Below are 13,802 nucleotides of genomic sequence, written 5' to 3'. Positions count from 1 at the left end.
AAATTATTTCGAACATTAAGTTCATGAGCCCACGCGAATAGTAAACGGTTGTGAAAACACACTTGACCTGTTAGCAACAAATAATCCTGAGTTAATAAGGAGCATCTAGACGGATACAGGGATTAGTGAACACAGGGTTGTCGTAGCGAGATTGAATTTTTTAACCCCAATTCCTCCAAAAATAAGAGAATAATATATCCATTCAGAAAATCAGATAAAAATTTCCACTCCTTCCATATTAACAATATAAGTGTAGACCAGATGTAGCTTGAATTCAAAGTAATAGTATCGGCAGAAATTGAGAGATTTACACCAAATAAATTAACAAACAACGGAGCTGATCCTCCTTGGTACACAAAATAGGTCACAACACTGTAGCAGAAACAACGAAAAAAACATGCCAGATTTAAACGGACGCAAAATCACCAAGATTTGCGACCTTTTACAGAAGCTCGAAATTTAGCGAGGACTTCAATGCAAGATGCTTATAGAAGTTTCCATAACGAAACTTTGTCTCGAAACTTGTCAGAAAATCCAAAGAGATTCTGGTCGTGTGTGAAGTATGCTAGCGGCAAGACACAATCAATGCATTCTCTGCGTGGTAGCAATGGAGATACTATCTAAAACAGTCCTACCAAAGCAAAATTGCTAAACACAGCCTTCCGAAATGCCTTCACAAAAGGAGACGAAGTAAATATTCCAGAATTCGAATAAAGAACAGGTGCCAACATGAGTAATGTAGAAGTAGATATCCTCGGAGTAGTGAAGCAACTTAAATCACTTAACGAAAGTAGGTCTTCTGGTCCAGACTGTAAATCAGTTAGGTTCCTTTCAAAATATGCTGATGCAATAGCTCCATAGTTAACAATCATACACAACCGTTCGCTCTACGAAAGATCAACACCCAAAGACTGGAAAGTTGCCCAGGTCACAACAATATTCAAGAAAGGTAGTGGGAGTAATCCACTAATTACAGGCCCATATCAGTAACGCCGATATGCAGCTGGACTTTGGAACATATATTGTGTTCGAACATTATGAATTTCCTCGAAGAAAACGATCTATTGACACACAGTCAACACGGATTTAGAAAACATCGTTCTTGTGAAACACAACTAGCTCTTTACTCGCATGAAATGTTGAATGCTATTGACAAGGGATTTCAAATTGGTTCCGTATTTCTGGATTTGCGGAAGGCTTTTGACACTATACCACACAAGTGGCTTGTAGTGAAATTGCGTGCTTATGTGAGTGTATTCGTGATTTCCTGTCAGAGGGGTCACAGTGTATAGTAATTGACGGAAAGTCATCGAGTAAAACAGAAGTGATTTGTGGCGTTCCCCAATGTAGTGTTATAGGCCCTTTGCTGTTCCTTATCTATATAAACGATTTGGGAGGCAATCTTAACAGCCGTCTTAGATTGTTTGCAGACGACGCTGACGTTTATCGGCTACTAAAGTCATCAGAAGATGAAAACAAACTGCAAAACGATTTAGAAAAGATACCTGTATGGTGCGAAAATTGGCAATTGAACATAAATAACGAAAAGTGTTAGGCTTTCCGTTAAACGTTGGTTACACGATAACTCAGTCAAATCTAAACGCCGTAAGTTCAACTAAATACCTAGGAATTACAATTACAAACAACTTAAACCGGAAAGAACATATAGAAAATGTTGTGGGGAAGGGCAACCAAAGATTGCTTTTTATTGACAGGACACCTAGAAAAAGTAACACATCTACTAAGGAGACGGCCTACACTACGCTTGTCCTTCCTCTTTCAAAATACTGCTGCACCGTGTGGGATTCTTACCAGACAGGACTGACGGAATACAACGAAAAGTTCAAAGAAGGGCATCACGTGTTGTATTATCGCGAAATAGAGGAGAGCATGTCACTGCAGAATTTGGGATGGACATAATTAAAACAAAGGCGTTTCTCATTGCGGAGGAATCTTCTCACGAAATTCCAATCACTAGTTTTCTCATCCGAATGCGAAAATATCATGTTGACACGGAATACATAGGGAGAAACCATCACCATGATAAAATACGAGATATCAGAGCTCGTACGGGAAGATATAGGTGTTCGTGCCTTCCATGCGCTACACGAGATTGGAATAAAAGAGAATTGTGAAGGTGGTTCGATGAATCCTCTCCAGTGGACTTATATGTGATTTGCAGACTTCTCATGTAGATGTAAATTTTTGTAAAGCTTGTATTCTTATTATTACTTTATACACTCAAAAGCCAAAGAAACTGTTACACCTGCCTAACGTTGTGTAGGGCCCTCGTGAGCATGCAGAAGTGCCGGAACAAGACGTGGCATGAATTCGAAAAATGTCTGAAATAGTGCTGGAGGGCATTGATACCGTGAATCGTACAAGGCTGTCCATAAATCTGTAAGAGTACGAGGGGGTGGAAATCCCTTCTGAACAGCATGTTGCAAGGCATCCCAGATATGCTCAATAATGTTCATGTCTGGGGACTTTGGTGGCCAGTGAAAGTTTTTAAACACAGAAGAGTGTTCCTGGAGCCACTCTGTAGCAATTCTCGACGTTTGGGGTGTCGCAATGTCCTGCTGGAATTGCCCAAGTCGGTCGGAATGCACTATGGACATGAATGGATGCAGGCGATCAGACGGGATGCTTACGTACATGTCACCTATCAGGGTCGTACCTAGACGTATCAGGGATCCCATATCACTCCAACTGCACACGCCCCACACGATTAATTACAGAGCCTCCACCAGCTTGAACAGTCTCCTGCTGGCATGCGGGGTCCAAGGATTCATGAGGTTGTCTCCATACCCGTACACGTCCATCGGCTGGTCAACATTTTAAAACGAGACTCCTCCGACCAGGCAAAATGTTTCCAGTCATCAACAGTCCAATGTCAGAGTTGACGAACCCAGGCGAGGCATAAAGCTTTGTGTCGTGCAGCCATCAAGAGTATGCAAGTGTGCCTTTAGCTCAAAAAGCCCATATCGATGATGTTTCGTTGAATTGTTTGCACGCTGACACTTGTTGCTGGCCCAGCAATTAAATCTGCAGCACTTTGTGGAAGATTGCACTTCTGTCACATTGAACGATTCTCTTCAGTCTTCATTGATCCTATTCATACAGGATCTTTTTCTGTCCGCAGCGATGTCAGAGATTTGATGTTTTATCGGATTCCTAATATTCACGCTACACATGTGAAATGGTCGTACGGGAAAATCCCCACTTCATCGCTAGCTCGGAGATCCTGGGTCTCATCACTCGGGCGCCGACTATAATTCCACGTTCGAATTCACTTAAATCTTGATAACCTGACATTGCAGCAGTAGTAACTGATCTAATAACAGCGCCAGACAATTGTTGTCTTATATAGGAGTTGCCGACCGCAGCGCCATATTCTGCCTGTATTTGAATACGTATGCCTCTCCATTTCTTAACCATTTGCAAATAGAGCGAGACAAAAACGACTGCCTGTATGCGTCCGTATGAGCCCCAGTCTCTCTAATATTAGCTTTATGGTCCTTACGCGAAATATACGTTGCAGTAGAAACGTTCTGCATTAAGACTCGAATGCCCTTTCTCTACATTTTATCATAGCGCTAGTAGTCGGGCTACCTACGTGTCCCCCCACATTGCAGTGTTGCCAAATTTATTCAAGATGGCGGATTCAAGATGACAGCGATAGCCGTCGCAATGACGCCATGGCGGGAAGTTCAAATTTTGTCGGGAAAATAGGTCAGTTGGGCTACCTCCACTAACCTAACCCCCTCTCCTCCCTCCCCCTTCCCCTCCAAAGAAAATGGTGGGAAGTTCAAATTTTGGCAGGGGAAAATGTCACTTAGGCTACCTCCAATAACCTAATGAAATGGCGGGAAAATAGGTCATTTGGGGTACCTTCACTAACTTAAGTCATCTGACTGCCACCTCTTCCTTAGAATTGACAGGAAAAGGACTCAGTCTGTCTCCAGCTGCCGGGGAGAGGAAGGAGTGTACTTTATTTATTTTGGAACAGTTTATTTAGGGATGGATTTCATATAGTTTATTCATTACACTGATACAAAACACTCGCCCTGGTGTGCTTGGGGTCACAGTAAATAGCCTACAGACCTGTAAAATACTTGTAAATCATCGAAATAATGCAGTACACTAATGTACAGACACGAAAACAACTCATAGATTGTCTAAACAATGCATGTATAACGCTCTGCAAACTAGCTCACTAATTGCAAACTCTCGAAATATTGTAGTGCACAGCCTACAGACCTGCAGAGTACTAGTGAATCACCGAAACAATGCAGTCCACTGATATTCATCCATGAAAACAACTCGAAAATTGTCAAAATAATGCATGTATAGTGCTCTGCAAACAAGCTCACTAATTACAAACTGTCGAAATAATGCACTGCACAACCTGAAGACATATCCACAAAATAATGCAACAAACAAGAAAAGTACTCAATTGTCGAAAAATAATGTATATGTAACGCTATGCAAACACACGCACAACGAATAACAGCCGAAATAAAGCCGTGCACAAATACTCATTGCAAGTAAAAACGCTTTCGAACTATAGTCAGGCGCAACCCTCTACAGGGGTCCCAAGGCACGCACGCCAGATGGCGTGCTCACGCCGGTCTCATACGCAAGGCGCCTCTGGGCTGTGCTGGCACAATGCCTTTCTACCTGTGGTCAAGTGAAGAATTAAATGTCGAGTGACTCACCATCGTAGGTGCAGATAAAAGGTTCTCAGTGTTATACTGATGTCACAATTCTGTATAAATAAGAGACTACTTCTCAGAAATACTAAAGTGCCACAGAAATAGTAAATGGTCAATTTTGTAGGAGCTTTCGTGATGTCTCAGCTTGTCTGCATAGAAATTCTTGTCCTAACAGGAGCTGTTCACTAAAATAGCGCAGAATAACGCCGAATGCATTCCTCCTGATGGTCCTAACGAGGCACCCCGTCGATCAGATGTTACCCTTCCTGGAAATCATTAAGTCCTGCTTTCAACAAACATCTCTGAAATGGAAAACAATCTCACCACTATGTAGAGGCTCCTATGTCCCAACACAAAAAAATGTCTTTTGAATGAAGGGAGCATTCTGATTGGCTCTTACTGAATTTACCCCCCCAAATTACTCATGCAACCAGTGTGGAAGCACTGCCCGCCTTTCTTTCCTGCAGACGAGGCTTTCAGCAGCAAAACTATTTTTTATAGATCGCCATATTTTACTGACAGTTAACCCTGAAAAAGTGGCCTTCAGATCGTGAAATACGGAAAGACACTTCCTCAGTTCCATTGCTCTGCCACTGATGACGGAAGGTTGAATATTTCAGCATGAAATCGATTTCCACGTACAATGTCGATGTAGTAAACACACAATTCAGTTACTGCGCCATACAAAAACACCACTTCTGCATCCTGTATATAGCTATCGACCATCAGACACTTGTACATATACCACTCAGACTGTTGTAAAAATACTGAGTCGTTTCCCCTCGGCACAAAGGCGTTACTGTTTCTGGCCCCTACCTGCTTGCTTGCTACATACATCTCCAGACTCTGGGATTACAAGAACATATGTATTACTTCCCTAGAAACCCGAAACTTTAGTGACGTGCAGCGTGCTGTAAATCACTGAGTAACTAGAAACTTATCCCATCTGCAAAGATCTTTACGTGAAAACTCGAAAAAAAATTGAGGAAAATTATATTTCCACTTGTGAACACCGATGTCGGTAATATGACAGATTTCAAATCATCCTTATAATTTCCAAAGTCGACTGACATTGTACTGTTGATGACTAAAAACATGTTGCCTGGTCGGAGGAGTCTCGTTTTAAAATATTGACGAGCGGATGGACATGTACGGGTATGGAGACAACATCATGAATCCTTGGACCCTGCATGTCATCAGGAGACTGTTCAAGCTTGTGGAGGCTCTGTAATTAATTGTGTGGGGCGTGTGCAGCTGGAGTGATTTGGGACCCCTGATAAGTCTAAGTACGACCCTGATAGGTGAAATGTTCGTAAGCATCCTGTCTGATCGCCTGCATCCATTCATGTCCATAGTGCATTCCGACCGACTTGGGCAATTCCAGCAGGACATTGCGACACCCCACACGTCGAGAATTGCTACAGAGTGGTTCATGTACAGAGAACTAACAAATGTGTCTTCCACAAGTCTTTCGCCTGCTAGATGCGCACACCACAATCGATGTTCTCCCAACCAAATAAAGATGGGAAATGTGCAGAAGCAGTCAACAGAGCAATTTACATGCGAGGGAATAATGGTCCATCGCGAACACACGTACATATTGAATCTTCTCAAATTTCCACACGATCACGACGGCTGTTCAACACATACTAAGTATTAGTTCTCTATTCAGCCATCTAGAGGATGACACAGTTAGGCCAGGTAAATTCCTGTATGCCAACAAGCCTCTAAATTCGGACAGCTCCCGGTGTTAGTCGGACGCGTGAATCATTCCTGCCACAGGCCACCAGCACTGCACACCACACATCCCCAGAGAGAATCGTCCTAGGAAACCGACCACACACATATTGATTGCTATACTTTCAATTAAATATTACGATTGCGGTCTCAATTGAACGACATTCGACAATGAGTGAAGTATCGGAAATACCCCCTGCTGACGGCTGTGGCTCTGGGAATAGAAATATATGTACCATTTTTATGACCTGACATACTTTTAAAAGTAAAAAAAAAATCTTTCATTCCATATGCAGCTATCATAGTATTCCATGTCACCTTTCTAGATGATTGGACATAATAATTTTCTTTCCACATCAGAACACACACACACACTTTATAAGCCTGATGCTCAAGGCGAACGTATCACTCACCTCCTACTATTAATTATAATACTTCGCCAATAACTGATTACTGGCGATACGAAAAAATACTGACCGAAAATCAGCAATGGGTGGACATGTTGCATAAGTTTTTTTTCTTGTGAGTGGTACCACAGTGACTTAGAAAGAGAGACATAATCATCTTACAAGCTGCCAGATGTTAAAAACCCAATCGCAACGATTATGTTACTGTCACAAGCAGTCTTGGTTCTACAGGTGCACGCAAGTATCGATAATGATATCCATATTAAAAACTATACAAGACTTATAAATCGTGGTATGGCATTACCTTCAAGTGAAGTGGTTTCTCCACACAAATACTGCGACACTGAATATAGATGGTGATCGGCGGGGCGTATATTAATGGACCGAAAGTGCGGTTACACATCGCCAACATAGGTTCGTAATAAAATCGCCGAATTTAGAATGTGCTGCAGCTACGGAACATGGTATGAAGCCGGTATTTGCAGTTCCCTCATATTGCCGCTAGATATTTCTCCAGTATTTGTAATACATTCTGTCTCAATGCCACATCAGAGGTTCTCCAATATAACCGTTGGGTTATATGCGATGGTTGATTGAGAATTATCACAAGCAGTAGACGGCGTACTGATTGTGGTCATAAGAAATGTACAATAGTTTTACAGATCTCTAGTGCTACACTTTCTGGTAGAAATGATGTCTGTGATTTGGAATCAAGTCTTCCCATTCAACCACATACCTGCATTGGATCCTTTGGAGAATTCTGGCACACTCATATCTCAAAACGAGTCATCTTTTTCGAACCTATTTGCTACAGTAAAATTTTAGATAGTCCCTATACATCTTGCAACTGCCCCCTCAGACTCTGCACTACCATTCCTGTAGCTTTGCACATGTGATCGTTCCAAATTTCAGTAGGAACTGAGCAGAACAAACAGGCTAATCTGAGTTAGTGTGACAGGACCGTATTTTGACCATTTGATGGAAATGGGAACATGTTGTAGCAGCTCTGCCACCCATGAATGATGTGTAAGGTCAGCAGCAAATGAAACCTGCTCCTACAACAAGAGGTGGTTTACAGACAGTGCAAACAGTTACTATGGTGTATCTTAATGGGAAAATTAGGAAGACCCCCAGGATCTGGTCTTCCCAATGGTGGACCCAACTTCGAACATAGAACACATCTTCAGATGTAACGTGTGTTTGGTCCACCTGCGAGCCCTATCCCAGATGTGATGTGTGGTGGATCCACCTCTGAACATTGCTCTGGATATATAATGCACAGCAGATCCACAATTGAACCCTAACTCAGAACTGGTATATTGTGGATCTGCATCCCAACATCACTCTGGACATTGTGTGTAGCAGATCCACCTTCACACCCTGTCCCAGACGTTTCATACAGAGGATCCACATCCCAACATTGTTCCTGACATAATACGCAGCAGATCCACACTCGAATGCTAACTTGGGTCTACTGCGGCGCCTTTGAGCCATCCACGACACAAGCACATACACAGACATACAAAAAACAGAGCAAACGCACTTCAACTGTAAAGTATGTGGGTGGAGACGACTGGATGCAATCGACTACAGTGCTATACTATGACGCCCGATCAAAAAAATAGTGCATTTGCGCTAGGTGTTGGCAGCTGTACTACATTTACAAGCAATTTTATAACACGGGACGAGAAGTGATGTCATGATCGCATGGGTAGAAATGACATAAAATCGATAGAATCACGAAAAATTACTGAAAATACTTATAAATTGAGGGGAAATGCACCGAAATGCTGCGAAATTGAGGATGTACTTGCGTGTCTCCTAGTTGGTGCAGAATAATTCTTGTGCTTGGGAACGAGTATGCGACAGCAAGAGGAAAACGAGAAAACTTTGACATCGAGGCATCGGGAAGCAGGGAAATACTCATTTTTGTTGTTGCAGCAGCATTCTATTGTATATTTATTGAGTCAATAGTGATACACATGAGTTGACTGCTATCTTAGATGCTTTCCTGGAAAACTTACTTGCATCTGTGTTAAAGGATGACAGAGATTGCATGGAGTGATTGGTTGAGACGGAGTTGAAATGAGGTACTATTTAATGGTAGACTGATGATGCATTCTAGAGAGAGGGAGATGTTGCTGCAGGACTTCCATCTCATGTGTGATGAAACGTAACCATCCTTTTTCGACACATTCCTCTAAACAAACTTTGTTACCGTAGTTTATTGCAGAGAAGCCTGCAAGAAGGATGTGTGTCACGGGCTGGAAATATACTTCTTACACTGGAATATTAACAGCGTTACATTCCACATGACTAATAGATCAGAAACTGAAGCGATCTAACATTGTAGCCTGTTTTAAGTGCAGAACTATGTAGCGTTAGGAGGCGTGTGTTTATGTTCTCTCTTATCAGTACCCTCCTGGTACTGATCCCAGACACTAGAACAATACTGTAGAATTGGTAGCATAGTTGATTTACGTAAAATGCTTTGAACTCCATCCGTCTTCTTAACCATCTGCTATTGCATCACAACACTTTCAAAACTACTACTATATACCGATAAGGACCTCGACATGGGCGCACCTACAGAAATCTTGTGCACTTGGATGAGTGTGGACTCGGCAAGCTTTACTGCCTGACGAGATGCTGAATGTAGCAGTCTATTCCTGGTCAGCTGCAGATTAAATCGGTAACGGTGCTACAGGGCGGATTGGTCAGAGCATGTGTGAGGGGATCTTTCAGTCTCTAACTTTATCCTAAGCATGCAAGAATGCCCTGTGACTCCAATCTGCATAGCGACAAATCGTAAATTATGCACCATGTTCTAGGTGTTAGAAATATGTAGATCGCTGTCTCGTATAATTTGATGATGCATATGTTCGAGAATTAACAATGAATGGTCGTACTGCACAGTCATCTATCTACATTCACGATGGTACTCTCAAAGTAGAGGAGGGGCGATTTAGCGATGATACTGACATTGGAAAGCATGCTGCTGCATCATTGGTCGGTGTTGAAATTACTGTAAAATTGCTAAAATTGTTCATACTGTCAACTGTGATGCTTATTATTATGGTACATCGAGAATGTCTTTTCCATCCCACCCATCCACGGGTACGCGGTTGATTACTACATAATGATTGACTGAGATCACTTTTTTGAGATGCAGAAAGATTATTGGTGGAGGGGCAACACCTTCTGGGGATGGCTGGCAATGGAACAGTGATTGTGTACATGACTGAAATATGAAGATTCAGCCGAAACAGAACACTGAGCTCTCAGCTATTCTGTCACTGTGACAGATGAGTTTAAATGAAGAAGCCTTCAATCACCTTCGGACAGCAGTTTGGAAACGCTTCACAACACTGCAAAACTCTTCCAGCTTCGTTATGTTGTGACTGTCTTTTATTTAACATCATGTTGTGTGTGTGTGTGTTTTATGGTAGCAACAAGAACGTGATTTATACCGTGCAATGACTAGTTTTCTGTGAGAAGCAATGGATCAGAACGTGTTAATGTCAGTTTAGAACCTGACACAGACCTCGAATTCGTGGCAAGAAAACAAAATGTATGGCAGTGTGCAAAGCGTTTTACAGCAGAAAAAAAAAACGACGACACAGGGTCACAGGGAGCCACTCTTGCGACTGATAGTATAGTCTGTGGTATACGACCATCCTCCTACACTGCAGGCGATGAGACTTTATACTGGTCTGTGGAATGGATCAATACCTGTATATTTAATAGGATCGCCACGTGTACTCAATGCCAGCAAGCAGACAGTATTTGTTTTGGAAATATGGGAAGAGGGAGATGAGGTAAAAATCGTATCAAGTTCTCTGTCGGATGAAGTTAGCGGAGCTTTCAAAGTTCGTAATTTTTCGCTGTTGAATGGTACAAAATGATGATAGAATGTTGGTGTGATAGACGTTAATGGACCTTCTCCATGGGGTCCAATGCAGGTATGTGGTTGGATGGAAAGACTTAATTCCAAATCACAGACATCATTTCTCCCAGAAAGTGTGGCACTAGAGATCTGAAATGCTGGTATAAATTTCTTATGACCGCAATCAGTACACCGTCTACTGCTTGTGATCCTTCTCAATCAACCATCGCATATAACCCAACCGATATATTGGAGAACCTCTGATGTGGCATCGCGACAGAATGCATTACAAATACTGGAGAAATATCTAGTGGCGCCATGAGGGAGCTACAAATACCGGATACATACCATGTTCCTCAGCCGCATCACTTTCTAAATTCAATGATTTTATTACGAGCTTGCGTTTGTGACTGTGCAACCACACTATCGGTCTGTTGATATACGCTCCTGCGATCACCATCTATGTTCTGTGTCACGGTAATTGTGTGGACAAATCACTTCATTTGGAGGTAATGCCATGCCACGATTTATAAGTCTTGTATGGTTTATAACATAGATATCGTTAGCAATACTTGTGTGCACCTGTAGAACCAAAACCGAATGTCACAGTAACATAGTCGTTGCGATCGTGTTTTTAGCATCTGGCAGCTTGTAAGATGATTACGTCTCTATTTCTAAGACACTGTGGTATCACTTGCAAGAAAAACTTATGAGAGATGTCAACACTGATTTTCAGTCTGTATTTTTTCACATCACCAAATGGTTCAAATGGCTCTGAGCACTATGGGACTTAACTGCTGTGGTCATCAGTCCCCTAGAACTTAGAACTACTTAAACCTAACTAACCTACGGACATCACACACATCCATGCCCGAGGAAGGATTCGAAACTGCGACCGTACACATCACCAACAATCAGTTATTGATGAAGTTTTATGCTTGGTAGTAGAGTGTATGTGATAGGTTCGACATGAGCATCAGACTTATAAAATGTGTGTGTGTGTGTGTGTGTGTGTGTGTGTGTGTGTGTGTGTGTGTGTGTGTGTGTGCATGTTCCAACAAGGAAAGAGAATGATTATGTGCAATCATCTGGAAAGGTATGGATTTGACATGGAATACTGCGATAGCTGCATACGGAATGAAAGTATTTCAAGTCATAAGAATGGAACACACATTCCTATTCCCAGAGTCACAGCCGTCAGCAGGTGGTATTTCTGATACTTCACTCATTGTTGAATATCGTCCAATTGAGACTGTAATTGTAATACTTAATTGTAAGTATAGCGATTAAATATGTGTGTGGCCGGTTTCCTACAACGATTCTGTCTGGGGGTGCGTGGCACGCAGTGGTTGTGGCCTGTGGTGGGAATGATTCATGTTTCCATCTAATGTCAGGAGCTTGTTGGTATAGAGGAATGTACCTTACGTAACTGTGTCATCCTCTAGATGGCTGAATAGAGAACTAATGCTCAGTATGTGTTGAACAGCCGTCCTGATCGAGTGGAAATTTGAGAAGATTCAGTATGTACGTGTGTTCGCGATGGACCATTATTCCCTCGCATGTAAATTGTCCGGTTGACTGCTTCTGCACATTTCCCATCTTTATTTGGTTGGGAGAACATCGATTGTGGTGTGCGCATCTAGCAGGTGAAAGACTTGTGGAAGGCACATTTGCTGGTTCTCTATACATGAGAAATACCTAGTTGACTTTGTAAGTTATAAGTATGATTTGAAATCTGTTGTATCACTGACATAGGAATTCATGAGTGGAAATATCAGTTTCCTCTATTTTTTTGGAGTTTTCACGTAAAGATGTTTACAGACAAGATAAGTTTCTAGATACTCAGTGATTTACAGCACACTGCACCTCGATAAAGTTTTGGGTTTCTAGAGAAATAATTTCCAGACTATATCTTCTGAATTATTTTCTGCAAGCGATCGGTAGCATACTGCTATGTGCTTGATATCGAAAAGTATTGTGAGACTGGTATGATATTCTGGTAAACCATGTGAAAATACGTAAGTTCTTGTAATCCCAGAGTTTGGAGATGGGTGTAGCAAGCAAGCAGGTAGGGGCCAGAAACAGTAACGCCTTTGTGCCAAGGGGAAACGACCCAGCCTTTTTACAACAATCGTCACGGTATATGTACGTGTGTCTGATGGTCGATATCTATATACAGGATGCAGAAGTGGTGTTTTTGTATGGCGCAGAATATGAATTGTGTGTTTATTACATTGATATGGTACGTGGAAATCGGTTTCATGCTGAAGTATTCAGGCTTCTATCGGCAGTGGCAGAGCAATGGAAGTGAGGAAGTGTCTTTCCGTGTTTGGTGATATGTAGGCCACTGTTGCTGGATTTAACTGTCAGTGCAATATGGCGATCTGTACAAAACAGTTTGTCAGTGAAAGCTTCGTCTGCAGAAAAAAAAGGCAAACAGTGCTTCCACACTGGTTGCATCAGTAATTTGGGGGGAAAATTCAGTAAGAGCCAATCAGAATGCTCCCTTCATTCACCAGACACTCTTTTTGCTGGGACATAGGAGCCTCTTCATAGTGGTGAGAATGTTAGGACTTTACTATTTCCAAAAAAAGTAACACGTGATGGACGGGGTGACACGTTAGGACCATCAGGAAGAATGCAGTCGGCGTTATTCTAGGCTACTTTCGTGAACAGGTCCTGTTAGGGCAAGAATTTCCACGTAGACAAACTGAGACATCACGAAAGCTCCTACAAAATTGACCGTTAACTATTTCTGCAGCACTTTAGTATGTCTGAGAAGTAGGCTCTTATTTACATCTACCTGTGATGTCAGTATAACACCGACAACCTTTTATCTGCGCCTATGATGGTGAGTCGCTCGGCAGTTAGGTCTTCACTGGACTGCGGGTAGAAAGGCATCGCTCCAGCAATGGTAAACACGTGTGCGCAGCCCAGAGGCGTCTCGTGTATGGGACCAGCGTGAGCACACCGTCTGGCGTGCGTGCCATGGGACCTCCGTAGGGAACAGTTTGCTGATAATTTGTGGATGACGATAGTTCAAAAGTGTTTTTACGT

Source organism: Schistocerca piceifrons, chromosome X (assembly GCF_021461385.2).
Source record: "Schistocerca piceifrons isolate TAMUIC-IGC-003096 chromosome X, iqSchPice1.1, whole genome shotgun sequence".
Taxonomy (NCBI): Eukaryota; Metazoa; Arthropoda; class Insecta; order Orthoptera; family Acrididae; genus Schistocerca; species Schistocerca piceifrons.
The sequence above is the reverse complement of the archived record's forward strand: the minus strand, read 5'-3'. Positions refer to the sequence as shown.